Below are 11,020 nucleotides of genomic sequence, written 5' to 3'. Positions count from 1 at the left end.
GTGAGAACCTGTCTCAAATAAAAACTAGAAAGGGCTGGGGGATGTTGCTTAGTGATAGAGCACCCCTGGGTCCAATCGCCCCAGTATTGGAAAGAAAGAGAGAGAGAGAGGATGTGATGGAGGGTTGGAGGGAGAGAGGGAAAGGAAAAAAACCAAGGTGATTGTGTGGGTTCTGGGGAACTATTTTAGAATGGGTAGTGAGGGAGGCCCCTATGAGGGAGTAGATCCTAGGGAATAGTCATTAAGGACAAACATCTTCCTCCTCACCAAAACTCACATTGAAATGTAATGCCCTTGTGAGGTATTCAGAGGTGGGACCTTTGCCCTCTTGCATGGATTAACCTATTCATGGATTAATGGGCTATCTCCAAGTGCTTCTGGTATAAGAGGCAATTTGGCTCTTTCTTTTGCCATGTGACATTCTGCGCTGCCTCCAGACTCTGCAGAGTCCCACCAACAAGAAAGCCCTCACTGGATGTAGCTACCCAATCATGGACTTTCCACTTTTGGGAGCTGTGAGCAAAAATAAACCTCTTTTCTTTATAAATTACAGTCAGAGATATTCTGTTACAGTAACAGAAAACAGACTCAGACACTTCCTTTCTATGTGAAGGAAATACCCAATGCTGAGTTATCAGACAAGAAAATAGTTACCTTTTCCACTAAACAAAACAGTGCTTCTTCCTAATCCAATATCACAGCCTGGGAAGTTCACACGCTAACCCCTGTTTGTGGTAAGGGGGCATGGCTCACATAGAAGCTGTAACAGAGACACCTCACAATTTCTGTCAGCCTGAAAGGAAGGACAGGATTCTATCATGTATTGAAGAACTACTATGTTGCTCATATGTACCTTATTGTTAAGAACTTTTTATTTGGGACTATTTTACATTTATAATAAAATTGCAAACTTTTTTTTTTTTGAAGGCCACTACCTTTATTGATCTAAAAACCTTTACAAGGACAGTGGCTGTTATCCAAAAAAAGTGCCAAATGGCATCAAACAGACCAGAGGTGAAGGTGGGGGTGAAGGAAGGGGCCAGGAATCTAATCGGAAAAGCTGGTTAATGGTTTCCATGGAACTGGCAGGGGAAAGAGAAAGGGAGTTGCATGCAAGAGCAAAAATTCCAAAAAGATTGAAATGGTGAGGGGAGAGAACTCCAAAGACCCTGGAGTATGACAACAGCAATCTCTTCCTTTACAGAGGACAAGGAGCCCCCACTCAGCTGTAGACTCTGGAGACTTGATAATGGGGCTAGGGATTGAGGGCTCCCCAGAGAACCTCACAAGAAGGCATCACACCATTCTCAAAGGCACCCAAGGCAGTCCCGGGACTGCTTGGCATTGGCACCATGTGTCCTTCAGCCATTCTGGAAGAGGTCTTCATCTTTCTTTAGCATCAGAAACTGACCGAGGACGACTATGCCTTGTCAAAGCCCCTTTCCTCCAGCTTCTTGCCCAGGACTTCACCAATCCCAGCCAGGCTCCCCACTGGCTTTTCCCCCATAGGCTCTGCCACGAAGTCTTGATGCTTTGGGAAGGTTGTCATCTTTTTTTTTTTTACTTTTTTTTAAAAATATTTATTTATTTTTTTAGTTCTCGGCGGACACAACATCTTTGTTTGTATGTGGTGCTGAGGATCGAACCCGGGCCACACGCATGACAGGCGAGCGCGCTACCACTTGAGCCACAGCCCCAGCCCAAGGTTGTCATCTTGATTGAGCTTAATAGGCAGCTCCGGCTCCTGTAACGGTTGCTCTTGCTACTCAAAATTGCAAGCTTTTAAAATATTTATTTTAAAAAATTTTTAATTGTTGATGGACCTTTATTTTGTTTATATGCAGTGCTGAGAATTGAACCCAGTGCCTGACCATGCTAGGCAAGTGCTCTACCACTGAGCCACGATTCCATCTTTTTAAATATTTAAATACAATAGAAAGTTCCTGTAAACCGGGTATGGTGGCATATGACTGTGATCCCTGCTACTCAGGAGGCTGAGGCAGGAAGATGGCAACCTGGGCAAGTTAGCAAGACCCTGTCTCCACTTGGTCTTAGCCAAAAGGCAGAGCAGTGAATTTTTTTTTTTTAAAGTGCTGGGGATCAAACCCAGGGCCTTGTACATGCTAGGCAAATGCTGTACCACAAGATATAGCTCCAGCCCCAAGACCCTGTCTCACAATAAAATAAAAAGAGTCAGGGATGTAGCTCAGTGACAGGACACTTGCCTGGAATGCAGGAGACCCATGGGTTCAATCCCCAGTACCCATTACTCAGCTTTCCAACATCTTATGTAACTATAGTGTATTTGTCAAAACTATAAAACTGACAATGATCTAGTACTATTACCTAAACTATGGACTTTTTTTGGATTTGACAATTCTTGTTTTATTAATTCATATTCTGTAACTATAACAAAATACCTGAAGTTGTGTAACTTATAAAGAAAAGACGATTATTGTGCTCACAGTTTTGTTAGCTGAAAAATCCAAAGGGTATGGTGCTGAATCTGACAAGGACTTGCTGGCTACATCACCTCATGGTGACAGCATCATGGCAGGAGCACATGGATGAGGGAGAAATCATATGGAAAGAAAGGGAACCAGATGGGGATAGGGTCAGTCTCACTCTTTTATAACAACCCTCTCATAAGAATGACAGAATTCCTTTGGAGGGCAGTACCCTCAATAACCTAATTATTTCCCACTGGACCCAGTTTTTAAAGGTCCTATCCACCATCTCTTATATCACCACTCTGGGGACCAAGATCCCAACATACGAACCCTTAAGGGACAAAGCACATTCCAATGTAGCAATTATCTTTTTATTTATTTTTTTTAAAGAGAGAGAGAGAATTTTAATATTTATTTTTCAGTTTTCGGTGGACACAACATCTTTGTTTGTATGTGGTGCTGAGGATCGAACCCGGCCGCTCGCATGCCAGGTGAGCGCGCTACCGCTTGAGCCACATCCCCAGCCCAAGCAATTATCTTTTAATATGCTAGGAATCCTCCCTCCAGCAGCCCTGGCTAAAGAACTTGTGACTTGAATAAGAGGATACAGCTAGTGACAAAATTCAAATTGCAATCCAGACCTTTCTCTGAACATGTGTTCTTTGTGTATAATGATGTCTCTTTAAAGGAGAAAAAAAATCAGTGTGTTAGTCCAGGTCCTCACAGAAGTAGCCACCGAGACATGATTAAACCAGGATTAACCGTGTAAGGATTTTATTAGAGAAAGTGCCTGAAGTAGGGAGGGAGATAGGAGAGGGAGAGAATTGTGGGAGTCCAGTGCAAGTTTGACCCTGAGTGCATGGAAGAGAGGGATTTAGGTGGCAGCATCGCCCACCATGTCAACAAGGGAGTCTCATCTGAGCTGAGGAGTCTGGTCTCAGTAAAATGCAGAGCAGCGGCTGGGGCCCTCAGCCAGGGAAGGATCTGGGCAGTAGTAGTTTAACAAGGTGTGTAGTCTCATGGCCACTGCAGTCAGTTAATGCAGGAATTTTTGTAGTTTCTTTTCTGGTATGGAAGAGAGGGCCCAATCAAAAGGATAAGAGCCAAGGAGGTGAGCAAGTGAAGAATCCTTCCCTTACCAGATTATCTGACTCCCTAGAGGAACCCAGAGTTCAGGATTCCCAGTTTATTGCCCAGTGTGATGCTTAATTTGATGTGTCAACTTGACCATAGGGTGCCAAGGCATTTGGTCAAACACTATTATGGATGTGTCCATGAGTGTGTTTTTAGATGAGGTTGTTGTTTACATCCGTAGACTAGTTAAATCAAATTGCCCTCCATTACATGAATAGGCCTCATCCAATCAATTGAAGGCCTGAGTAGAACAAAAAGGCTTTTTTCCCCTGCCTTCAGACTTAAACTGAAACACTGGCTCTTCCTGGGTCTTGACTTTGACAGCTTTTAGAATGGCACATGCCACTGATGCTTCTGATTCTCAGGCTTTCCAATTTGGATTGGAACAAAACCCTCAGCCTTCCTGGGCTTTTAGCTTGCTGACTCACCTTTCAGATCTTGGCATTATCCAGCTTCCATAATGTCATGAGCCACTTCTTTATGATAAATCTTAATCTCAATCTTTCAATTCACACACACACACACACACACACACACACAATCTCCCATTGCTTCTGTTCTCTACAGAACCCTAACACATCTAGTTTACTCAATGTCAAGGCTGGCTAGTGCTTCAGTATCTAATATGGCTCCTTTTTCTCTTTTGCCATCAAACTCCCTGCACATCTGAACCATACATTGGACTAAGAATTGTGCCAAAATAGCACAGGGGAAATAAAAAGTCCCAAACAAGCAGTTAAGCCAGTGGGCCAAGCCTCCATTGTACTTCTGGGTGGGTAGGAGATCTGTTACTTCAACAGCTGTGACCTTAGGGCCATGGAAATGGCATCAGTGAAACCCTCCAGCTGACAGCTGGCTCTCCAGTGAAAGCAACAAACCTAATACTCAAGAATAGAGACCCACCATCTTGTATGATTTGAGGGATTCTGTCACCCCAAGCTGCCTGGATAACCTTCCTAAAGATTCTTTAATCTCAATAAAGGTTGGAACTGCCAGGCACAATCCACATCTAAAATCCCAGTGACTTGAGAGGCTGAGGCAGGGGGGTTGTGAGTTCAAAGCCAGCCTCAAGAACTTAGCAGACCCGGTCTCAAAATAAAAAATAAAAAGGGTGGGGATGTGGCTTAGTGGTTAAGTGCCCCTGGGTTCAATTCCCAGTACAAAAAAAAAAAGTTGGAACTATCCCTGTTCCAGACACAATGCTGTTGTTGATTTCTAGTTTAATTTCATCAAGAGCCCTCTCTGATTTATGGCCAAGTTTGTAACCTATCTGGTGAATGTTCCATGTGAACTTGGGAAGAATGTATATCTATTTTTGGATGAAGTATTCTAAAAATGTCAACTAGATTCAGTGGATTGTTGGTCTTGGTCACTACAGCTATATCCTTACTAAATATTTGTCTGCTGGATCTGTCAATTACTGATAAGAGGGGTGTTTTAGTTTCTAATTATAATAATGGACTTGTCTATTTCTCTTGTAACTCTATACATTTTTGCCTTATATATTTTGATGCTCTCTTGTTGGGTACATACACATTAAGGATTTGAGAATGTCTTCTTAGAAGTGACCACACTATCATTACATAATATCCCTCTCTCCCTGATAATTTTTTTCCTCCAAAGTCTGCTTTGTCTGATATTAATATCACTACTCCATCTTTCTTTTGATAATTGTTAGCATAGCATATCATTCTCTCTTTTATTTATTCATTTTTGTGGTACTGGAGATTAAATACAGGGCTTTGTGCATGCTGGATAAGCACTGTATCACCAAGCTACATCCCAGTCCCTCCATCCCTTTATTTTAAATCTATTTGTTTAATTATATTTATGGTAGATCTCTTGTAAACAACATATTGTTGAGTCCTTTTATTTTTTAATCTACTGATAGTCTTTGTCTTTTAATTGATATATTTAGGGCCATTTACCTTTAAACTGATTGTTGATAGATTTAGATTAATGTCTACAATGTGTTTTCTGTTCACCACATTTGTCTGCTTTTCTTCCCCTCCTTTTCTGTCTTCTCTGGTTTAATTAAGAATTTGATTGCATTTTCTTACCTTTCTTATCATGTCAGTTATACTTCTTTTAAAATATTTTAACTCATTACCCTAGAGATGTAATATATACTTACAATGAATCTAAGCCCATTTTAAAAATTACACTCTACTACTTCAAGGGCAGGGTAGGTACCTTACAACAGAGTATTCCCAATGCCTCTCTCCTCATTCTTATAACATCTGTTGTTCATCTTATGCTTGTACTATAGTCCCCCAATACACTGTTTCTCTTATTACTTTAAACAGATAATTACCTATTAGATCAATTAAGAAGAAGAAATACAAACTGGGTGTCATGGCACACACCTGTAATCCCAGTGGCTCAGGAGGTGGAGACAGGAAGATTTCGAGTTCAAAGCCAGTCTCAGCAATTTATCAAGGCCCTAGCAACTCAGTGAGACCCTGTCTCTTAATAAAATATATTTTTAAAAGGCTGGGAATGTGGCTCAATGGTTAAATGCCCCTGGGTTCAATCCCCAGTACAAATAAATAAATAAATAAATAAATAAATAAATAAATAAATAAGACATACATGTTATCTTAATTTATTCCTTTTCTGACATGCTTCCTTTTGAGTAGATCTGAGTTTCTGACCTATGATATTTTCCTTCTCATTAAAGAACTCCTTAGGTTTCTTGCAGTGCAACTCTGCTAGCAATAAACCTCTTTTGTTTGCTTAAGTTTTTTCTTTTTCATATTTTGAGATAAAATTTGTATAACAAGCTGGGCTTAGTGGCACATGCCTGTAATCCTAGCAGCTCAGGATGCTGAGGCAGGAGGATTGGGAGTTCAAAGCCAGCCTCAGCAGCTTAGTGAGACCCTAAACAACTTAGCAAGACTGTCTCAAAATTTTAAAAATATAAAAAGGGATGCGGGTATGGCTCAGTGGTTAAGCACCTCTGGTTCAATCACCAGTACCTAAAATTTTTTTTAATTGTATAAATTTCACCATTTAAACCTTTTTAAAGTGTATGGCTTATTGACCTTACTACATATGCTCTTAAAAGATGCTTTGGCTGGATATAGAATTCTAGGTTGATGAGGTTTTATTCTTTCAACCCTTAAAACATTTCACTCCCAGGCCTGGAGGTGTCACCGGTAGAGCATTTGCCTGGCATGTGTGAAGCTCTGGGCTCCATCCCAGTACAAGAGGAAAAAATATATATTTTTCATTTTCCTTTCTTCTTGTTTGTATTGGATCTGACAAGAAGTAGGCTGTAATTCTTACCCATTTTCTCCATACATAAGCTGGAGGCATTTTCTAAGGCTTCTTTCAATATTTTTTGGTTTTGATCTTAGCTTTGACTAGCTGTGTCTAGGTGTCATTTTTCATTTGTTTGTTTTGTTCTGTGTATTTATCCTAGTTGGTGTTCTCTACACTTCTTAGACTTGTAATTCGGTGTCTCATTAAATTAATTGTCTCATGAGACAATTTATGACTATTTGAACAGTTCCTTCTGCTCTGGTGTTCCAGTTGTGCCATTCTTTTGAAATTCTTCCACAATTCTCATATGTTCTGTTCCCTCTCTTTCCATTCTTTTTCCTCTTTGCATTTCAGTTTCGATATTGCTATTACCAGATCTTCAAGATCACTGATTCTTTCCTTAGTGTGTCCCGTCTACTGATGAGCCCATCGCAGGCTAGAGTCCTTGACATATTAGTCACAGTTATTTAAAATTTCCTGATAATTACAAAATGTGTATCCTCTATGGATTTAGTTCTGAGGTATACTTTGTCTCTTTAGTCTGTTTTTTTCCTTGCCTCTTAGGATGCCTTGTTACATGATTCACATGTAACTCTCAGGTAAAGAAACTGACTTAGACCTCTAGTGTGAGGTTCAATGTTAATCTGTTTAGGAGTTGGATGAAGATTAATGTCTGTCTACTGTAACTGCCAGAAGTTTTTAATTCCTCTAACGTCCTTGGTTTTATCTCTGTTGTCTTTGGGTTTCCCTCAGAACTTCTTCAATCCAGTCTGTCTTCCAAGCTCCTTCAGAGGCAATCCACCACTGTTCCACTGCAGATTTGTCCTAACCCTTGGTGAGACAAGCTCTGATGGATTTTTATCTTCTGGGGGGAGGGGGTCCTGGAGCACAGGCCTCTGGTATGGAGACTGTGCTGGGCTCACTTTCTTATTTTTAAGATGAAATCTGCTATGTTGTCCAGGCTGACCCTGAAGTCCTAGACTCAAGTGATCCCCGACCTCAGCCTTCCAAGTAGCTGGGACTACAGGCACACCCCACCCCATCCAGTTTAGGGCATATTTTTAAGTTTAATTTTCTCTTCCCTGAGACAAGAAGGAATTTTTCTTGGCTCTTCACCATGAGCCCACACTTAGCCTCCACCCATTTGTCAAAGTTACTGTTTAAGTATTACTACTGGTTTGTGGCTCCAGAAACTTCTCTAGATAAGCTGCTTGTGGAGTGAATTTGCTTGTCTCTCTAAATTTCAGGGTGGCAGTTTGCCCTGTGAACTCATTTCTTGGATGGGTCCAAAATAAGTGATCACTTTTCAGTCTGTTGAGCTATTTTCTTGTTGTAATCATGGAAAAGATGACTTCCAAGTTCTGTACCTGTTGATGCTGGAACCAGAAATGGCTTTTCCCTTTGTTATTGTTGCTTTAAAAAAAATGCTCCCAAGGAATGAGGGCTGAGATGACAAAAAGGCTGTGTGCATGTATCCATCTGACTAAACAACCTGCAGGGGAGTGGACCCTCTGCGAAGAAAGACCCAGTGGTACAGCTGATCCTGGCCAGCCAACAGCTGGGGAATCAACAGCTCTACAGACTCTGGGGGCTGAGCAGACCTCCCCCACCACCCCTTGCTTCACTGCCTCCTTCTGGCTTCATCATGTCTCATTTTGGCCAGGCTCGTTTCTTAGACCCCATCCTACAGTTCACACTAGGTTCTGTCATGGAAGGATCTTTCTACAACATGGATCTAACCCTTGCCCTCAAACTCTCCCATTTGAAAACCCTGAGCCCCTTGAGTTAAGTGTAAGTTGCCTAATGTGGTGTTCACAGATCCTCAGGATTCACCCTAACTTTCCCTCTGCTGCCCACCTCCCCAACTCCTGCACAGTACTGGGGTGCCAGGAACACACTAAACTCTTTGCAAGTTCCTAAACCTAACAAGCTCTCTCCAGCCTCTGCCTTCCATATGCAAATTCCTCTGGAAATCTTTCCTATTCTGACTGACTCTTATCCACCAGCAAGCCTTCCCTGAGTAGTCTGTACAACCCTCAGTCATGGTGCCACCTTTGGGTCCCACTGAAGTGCCATCAAGACTCTTCAGCTCTGAGGTCCCTTCCTATCAGTAAAATCCACAACTTCCTTGAGGTAGAGGAGTCATGGGGCAGATACTCTGAATCTCCCTGTGGTCTGCTTTCTTCCCAGAGGTGAAGCCCTGCATGCTGGACCTCTCAGGCTGAGGAGGGTCTGCAGGGGAAGAAACCCCTGTGCATGGGCTCCTGCTGTGCAGGGAAAAGGGTGAAATCTCTTTCTGGAGGCAGATTCTAGAGATGTCCACAAGTTCACCACTTATCAGCTCTGTGACCCTAGGCAAGGTACTTTTTTGTCCTTATCATCTATTTTTTTTGTCCTTATCATCTATAAAACAGGTTAATAAATAGGACCTAGCTTAGAGGCCTCAGTGAAATAATGCAATATATTTTGTATGTGATGAATGCTCAAAAAGTAATAGTATTATTATAATACCCATGTTGGCCAACTACGTCCTACTGCATTGCACCCACACCCCAGCCAGCAAGGCAGGGTCACTAGTTGATTCCACTCCAGAAAACAGGCCAACAAGGTGCTGAGGAAGACAGAGCCATCTCTCCTTGGTTCACTACAACTTGGCCCTCTCCCCATCTGGAGAGTGCTGGAGGCCTAGGATGGGAAGTGAGGGAAGGCTGCAGATTTGGGCCACATCAGACCTGGCCTGGGGGGCTAATGGCAGCAGCCACGGGGGAGTGTAGAGGTGCAGGATTGGAGGTGTGTACTTTCTTTTTTTTTTTGTTACCAAGGATTGAACCCAGGGACATTTAACCACTGAGCCACATCCTCAGCCCTTTTTAAATATTTTATTTAGAGGCAGTGTCTTGCTAAGTTGCTAGGGCCTCACTAAGTTGCTAAGGCTTTTGAACTTGTGATCCTCCTGCCTCAGCCTCCCAAGCCACTGGGATTACAGGTGTGTGCTACCACACCTGCTGGGGATGTGTGCTGTTGACTGATCCCACAAGGTGAAGGCATCTTTTTGTTCTTTCTGCTCATTCCACTCCTCCAGTGCAAGTGGAAAGGAAGGCCTCCCCAAATTGGGAGCTGGGGGCTTTGATATCACATTCGTTCCCACTAATTCCATGAGCCACGTGTCACTGCCTATGTTATATACAAGTCCAAGATGAGGGATGCTGGGATACTGGGGCACACAGCACCTCATCCCTAACTTCGTGCTTGCCCTGGAGTCCGGGCCTGTTTGCTCAATACAGTAGGTGAGGCCGAATCACTGGACAATATCAGTCTAGCATCACAGCTCTGAGCTAGGTCTCAGAACCTCAAGCTCTACTCCAAACACCTCTGCTTAAATCTCTCAACTTACATACAGGTTGTATGGTACGTAATCCATACAACTGCACCCAACACCCCTGACATCATTCTCAGAGGAGGAGTCTTTTTTGATCAGCACTGTTGATTCTACCTTTTTCAACTCTGGGACCTCAATCTGTTCTGCAGCACTTGACATGTCCCAATGTTACACAAATCAATGTTAACGGTTCCAAGTCTCTCATTTGTGCCCCAAATTTTTGGTGGTCAAATGTTTGGAATGAACAATTTACCTTGCAAGGCCCTTCATACCCCCCTTGTGGCACCAGGCTTCCCTCCAAATGCTTCCTCCCAGGTCACTCCACAATTCCAGTCCCCAATTCCATATCCCCCGGCTCCTATCTTCATCTCTCCTTGTCAATGATCCTTGGAGACTGCTGGAAATTTCCCTTCATGCTATGAACACTGCAGGGATCATTCCACTCCCCACCTTCTTCCTCCCAACTCAGAATCATGATCCTCCCACCTTCAAGCTTCAACCTGAGACACCACTCCCTGATCCTGTCTACCTTAAGTCCAGTCCTGTGGTTCTACTTCTTTAGTTGCTCTTTCTCTGTGAGACAGAATGAAGCACCCTCCCAGAGTCAGAGCCCAACCAGATGGAGCCTGGAGGTGGGTGAAAGTGCCCAGATGGGCATCAAGGAAGCAGCCCAAAAGCCTAGAGGTAAGGGTGGCACAAGAAACTCATGCCTTCTGCTTTTCTTCTCACCTGGACCTGCCACCCCCAACCCCTACCCCAATTTCTTGCCAGCAATTCCTCGACAACTGAGAGG

General features: G+C 42.9%; 1 pseudogene; it reads right to left on the bottom strand.

Moving 5' to 3' along the window:
- Positions 1-976: 976 nt before the first annotated feature.
- Positions 977-1,614, bottom strand: LOC107144905 (annotated as a pseudogene).
- Between the last annotated feature and the right edge of the window lie 9,406 nt (positions 1,615-11,020).

Source organism: Marmota marmota, unplaced genomic scaffold, assembly GCF_001458135.2.
Source record: "Marmota marmota marmota unplaced genomic scaffold, marMar, whole genome shotgun sequence".
Classification (NCBI taxonomy): domain Eukaryota; kingdom Metazoa; phylum Chordata; class Mammalia; order Rodentia; family Sciuridae; genus Marmota; species Marmota marmota.
This window is presented reverse-complemented; position numbering and strand designations above follow the sequence as displayed.